This window comes from Pollicipes pollicipes, unplaced genomic scaffold (genome assembly GCF_011947565.3).
Source record: "Pollicipes pollicipes isolate AB1234 unplaced genomic scaffold, Ppol_2.1 Scaffold_3447;HRSCAF=4054_pilon_pilon_pilon, whole genome shotgun sequence".
NCBI lineage: Eukaryota > Metazoa > Arthropoda > Thecostraca > Pollicipedomorpha > Pollicipedidae > Pollicipes > Pollicipes pollicipes.
Window position 1 is genome coordinate 972,493 of NW_023596297.1, and position 6,000 is coordinate 978,492.

Consider the following 6,000-nt stretch of genomic DNA (forward strand, 5'->3'; position numbering starts at 1 on the left):
TTTATAGTTCGGTGGTGGCGCTCCACGATTCCGTTGCCGCCGGCCTCGTGTGCCGCGCGAAACCGCATCCGAACCCCCCCCCCCCCCCCCCCCCCACTTCGCGGCGAATGCAGCCATTCGCCGGCTTCGGGATTCAGTGGCATTGCCCAGCAGAAGCTCAGCCGGCGCGTCGCGTTCAAGGAACACTCGATGCAGATGACCCGTCACTTCTGCCGCGTCAGACCGTCGCAGTGCACTCCAAGTGCTGTACCGGGGCGGACCAGTCTACGATCGTGAGGTAGAGGCGGCTCTGGCAAATGCTGTACCGGGGCGGACCACAGTCTACGATCGTGAGGTAGAGGCGGCTCTGGCAAATGCTGTACCGGGGTGGACCGCAGTCTACGATCGTGAGGTAGAGGCGGCCTTGGCAATGGGTTACGTCGATCGCGAGTCGGGGCCATGTTATCGGGACGCCGAGTGAGCCATGCTATCGGGACGCCGAGTGAGCCATGTTATCGGGACGCCGAGTGAGCCGGACCGCCAGCGAGTCGGGGCCATGTTATCGGGACGCCGAGTGAGCCATGTTATTGGGACGCCGAGTGAGCCGGACCGCCAGCGAGTCGGGGCCACTGTTATCGGGACGCCGGGACCGCCAGCGAGGCGGCGCCGGGTCAATCGAACGGCACACTTCGCACTGGCTGACGGCGGCTCGCACGGCGGCCCGGGCGACGTGTCTGTCGAGGTCTCGTCTGGCGTACCACAGGGACCGGCGGATCCCCTGGTGCCCCGTCCGTTCGTGTACGCTTTTATCCGGGCACGAACGTCGTTTGCTGTGGGCTCGTGAGCGGCTTCTTGGTCCGCCGGGGGCGCCGCGACAGCTTCCGGCCCGATAGTCGCGGAGACCGAAGTCGCATCTCGCAGGGGTGCTGTGAAACATTTTGGCGCGGCGGCTGCTGCGGCTGATGTCGCAACTCGAGGTTCTGCTCGCAGCCAGGTCTGGGGAACTCGGGTGAGCGCGTCGGCAGGACTGTCTTGTAACCGCACCAGGTGGATGGTCGCCGAGGGCTGAAACTTGTCGACCAACTGTCGCATTAGGCCAATCCTGCGTCTGATCAGGATCTCCCCCTGCGCGCTTATTCTGAGGCGAGAGCGTCCGCTCAAGGCGTCACTCAACCACTTGAACACTGTGGCCGAGTCCGTGCGTAAGCTGAAGCGCCTAACGTCCCATGCCAGGGCCATGTTCACGCCACTCATCGCCGTGTCCAACTCGGCCATGTTGATGTGGTCCGCCGCATTGGACTTGGACATGGCCGGAGCCATGCGGCATCCTCGAGAACGCCACCTTCCGTATCCTCCAGGACTATCCCGTTCGCGATGGCAGTCGCGTCAGTCCACACCACGAGCTCCCGGCCAACCATTCGCCACTACCCACGAGCAGGGTCAGCTGCCCTTACCCTCGTTGCGACTGTCTGGATATGCGTGCGCAACGCATCATCCGACACTGGGTCGTCCCGCCCGATCGTCAGGCCGCTCACTCGCCTCTTTAGCCAGGCTGGCCGCAACCATCCCGCCACGGGGAGGTGCGCCACTAACTGCCCGCACCAGGCAAACACTGCACGCCGGCTGAGCTCGGTCGGCGGCGCAGGCACCTCATTGTCTCGACACCACCGCAGCCCATCATCCCGAGCCTCGACTCGAAGGCCGAGCATTCGCGCTCCGTCCGCGACGCGCTCCGACGGCTTGCGGAAGACCCGCACGTAGCAAGTGCCCCACCACCTTGTCGGCGCTGACCCGGCGCTGACCACATCTTCGTCGACGAGCAGGTCGTCCACATAGGCGAGCACTCCCCGGCTGATCACCTCGTTCTCACGCAGCACTGCCTGAACAACGGCCTTCATAATCAACGGCGCCACATTGAGGCCGAACCCGAGCCGCGTGAGCCTGTAGGTGCGGCCGTTGACCTGCACCGTCTGATACGGCCACAGCCGGCGCTCCAGACGCAGCTCCAAGTACGCTTTTTGCAGGTCGACCACGGCCAACCGGGCACCATGCTGGCGCCGTTGGCGCCAGCATGGTGCCCGGTTGGCTCGTGGTCGGTGCACAAAACTGCTCGGCGCACACGTCGGCATCCGCGGTGTGCGCGGTAACATGCCGGTTAAGTTCGCGGCAGTCCAATACCGACCTGACCCTCCCGTTGTGAGGCTGTTGAGCTGCCATCAAGGGAATCAGGCCCCGAGCGGGCCCGTCCTCTCGCTCGTCATAGGGCCGGAGCCATCCGTTCGCCACCCACTCAGCCAACTCGCGCTCGTAGGCCTCTCGTGCTTCAGCCGGCACGGCGTACTCCCTCACGGTGTTCCGCAGACGTTCGGGACCACGTTTGTGCGCCCACTTCCACGCCACACTCCAGTGGGCGCTGTTGAACCGAGCCGTGAAATTCGACGCTTCCAACGCCAGTGAGCTTCGCGTGCCACTGCCCGGCGCCGCCGCGCCGCATGCCGGCTCGTCCTTGCCGACTCCGGCGCCTCCTGCGTTGCCGCACCCAGCTGCACGTCAGTCTGGGACCGAACACTGATGCCTCCTAACGCGGTGATGCCGGACACGCCGATCAGCACGGCAAACCCCAATGGAAGATCGGGGACCACCAGCGCCGCGAGCATTTCTCGCTTGCCTCTGAAGTCGAACGTCACCTGGGTGGTGGCCACGCACCGCAACACTCCATCGTTCACCGTTCGCATCTTGGCCGCGCACGGGCGCCACGTGCGGCAGCAGCTCACGTGATCCAGGGTGTCCGTACATCCCGCGTCGAGCAAGGCACGCTGGGTTCGCTGGTCCACCAGCAGTGTCACGACTGGCAGAGTGCGCGCTACTGCTCGGGGTACCGCACTGGCGCTAACGCAGCCTCCCTGCTCGTTTGGGCACGCCGCTGCCAGGTGACCCGCCTGTCCGCAGGTCCAGCACTTCCGGACGGGTCGCCTTGCCGGTCGTACCTGTCGAGTTCCTCGTTCCTCGTGCGCTCCAGCCGCTGCCGCTGCTACATCGGCACGTTCGTCGCTCAGCACTGCCCGGGCTCGCACCAGGATGCTTGCCAGATTCAAAGCCTCCGCCCGGGAGCCAGCACGGACAGTACTCAGCACCTCGTCGGGCAGGCCGGCAACAAAAGCGCACGTGAACATGTTTTCCGGAACCGCACCACACAGAGCTGCGAGACGCTGCAGGTCCGCTAGGAACACGTCAGGCGACTCACCAAGCAGCAGCCGTCGGCTGGTATATGCGTCGTACACGGCAAACCGATCCATGGCAAAGACGCCATAGAGAGCGTCACGCACGGCGTCACTCGATGCGCGCGCTTCCTCGGGCATCTGCAGCCAGACGGCAAACGCGCCACTCGTGAGTTGCGCCGGCAGAATGCTCGGCAAGTCCGCTCCACGATGACGTCAGAGCACGGCCGCCCTCGTGAACCACTCTACGACGTCGGCCGTGACATCGAACCCGGGGATGAGTCGCGCGTCGAATGGGTCTCCACCAGTCACCGCGGCCCTTCTGTCCACTCCGGCCGTAGTAGTCGACATCACTGGCGCTGAAACACTCGCAACAGCCGTTGTCACAGCGTCGCCACTGGCCGCGGCGGTTTCGGGCATGATGGCCGAAATGGCTTGTAAGAAAACGTAGCGTGTACTCTCCTAAACTCGTCCGAAACCGACTGGCACCTGCGAGCGTCGGGTCCCTGCTGCTGTCTCAGCGGCCGACCTTTGACCCCTGCGAATCGGGAGACCCGCAGTCACGTGACGCCCCCCGGCACCCAGTCAGATGCAGAGCTCGGAAGACAGCGAAGGCGAGGGCGCACACCCCGCACAAACACACCACAGTGGGCTACAGGTCAAACACCTGTATAACAACAACATCGTGAAAGTGAATACCGAGATGCATGTATATCTGTCATATTTATTGCTTCATGTCAGACTATTGTGATATATTTGGCCTGCCTTGGTTTAGAATATATTACGAGCACACCGTGCCCGAAAGTAATGGCTCTGTTTGCGGTACCCAAATGCTGCATTGCTGATGCTAACAGCAACATGCACTACGCATGCATTTGTGAACTATTGCGGTAATACTTTTTTCATTACTAAACACTCGGTCTAAGATTCGCTATTCGCGGATGTATCAAGCGTTTGGCGCGTCCCAAAAACACAGCCGTGTTACGGGCACTCTAACACATTGAACCGATTCGTCACCTGACCATACGTTACTAGGCCCCCATTATATCCTTCGGGCGTGGTAGACAACACGTACACGAGATAAAGCGATTGCGATATCTGGATGATGCGATCGCCTGTGTGCGTGACCCTCCACAACGAGCTCCGGCTACTCTCTTCGATCGTGCCCTCCTCGTGTGCTGTAGAGCGGCCTGTTTTTCGTACCCCTGCCAAAAGGTCACTTGCCTTTGCGATATCGCGACCAATTGATTCATGCGTGGATATCCGGGTCAGAGAACGTTGATACCCACTGTTTCCGAGAGGCCACGCGTCAGTCATTCGCGCACGCGGGTTCAGATGGCTGCTGAGTAGTGGGACCAGTGTGACGCCTTTGGCTTATATTCAGGCGGTACGTCCTGCCATACCCGACGCCCAGCACCCTGACAGTCTTTCAAGAAGGAGCTGCCTCTCATATCTCGTAGGCGTACGACGTCCGGATGCTATCTCCATGTAGCCCGTCTTTTGTCTTGTACCGGCATGCCTTGCTGTCTGACACTGGCAACGGTGCTTCGTTACAAGTGCAGTCCCTCAGCAGCGTCCCTGTGCCTCCTCTCCCATCGTACCACGGGTGTAGTGTGTAGTGATGCGTGTAGGAGGGAGACGGCCCCAGCCTGCTCTTTTGACACAAACCAAATCCAATTTGGCGATGATGTTGTATGCGGACATGCGGATAGATTTAGTCACTCTTCCTTGTTCCGAACCCCCATGTATTTCGCGAACCCTCGTCCCCGGTCTGTGCCGCCGATGGCACACGCGGCGCGTCGGCCGGCCCGTCGACACTGACGGACCAGTGGCGCGCGCGGCCGCCGGCGCCGACGGCGTGGCCGAGTCCGTGCTAGCGGCCGGCCGCAGTGTCGACCCGACGGCTGTGTCGGGCAGGGGGCTGCCTCGGGCAGGCCGGTCACTATCACAGGTCAGTCGTCCCGTCAGGCCCCGCCCCGCGTCCGGGAGGGCACAGCCGTTGCAAACGTCAACGGTGACATGCGGCGCGTACGGCTGTCACGTCACGTGCTCCCGCGGTGTCATCGGTGGTTGTCCGCCGCGATTCCCACCAGGCGTCGGTTGATCTCACTGTGTGGTGCTATTCTCAGATGTGCTGTAGGAGCTACCTGAAAATGGGATCTTAAAACTGCTAGTAGAATGCGGGGCATGAGCAGGGCCAGTCTATTACGGCCTTTATCAGCATTATAGTTTTCATAGCATTTCAAGACGTTTCGTGTATATATATATATATATATATATATATATATATATATATATATATATATATATATATGTGTGTGTGTGTGTGTGTGTGTGTGTGTGTGTGTGTGTGTGTGTGTGTGTGTGTGCGTGTGTGTGTGTGTGTGTGTGTGTGTCCATTTAGGGGCTCAATGACAACCTCTCCGAGCCATTGTACCTAACTCGAGTTGTCGCACTACTGGAGAGGTACATGCATACGTCTGCATATACACCTGAGGTACATGCGAGCTGACACACATAAGGTGAAATGTTTGCATATTTACATACACGGACATACATGCGGTGCCAAAACCGTTCCTGTATTTCTAAAAGATCCAGTCTAACCGTGCAATGTCATTTATGATGCTATATACACCTAGGAGTTAAGCATGTAGCTTCGTTTCAAAGGAGGACAAATTGCTGTTGAATCGTCTATCTGTGGTAGATACAGACAACTTTTGTGAAATTTTGTGAATGGAAAACTTCAAAGGAAATCATTGAACTCCGGCGTCGGTGTATTGCTTATTTGCAAGAAGTTAACTTT

At 59.8% G+C, this 6,000-nt stretch overlaps 1 pseudogene; it reads right to left on the bottom strand.

Moving 5' to 3' along the window:
- The window catches only part of LOC119091453 (metabotropic glutamate receptor-like), a 101,294-nt pseudogene extending 98,580 nt beyond the window's left edge, over window positions 1-2,714 (bottom strand).
- Window positions 2,715-6,000: the final 3,286 nt, after the last annotated feature.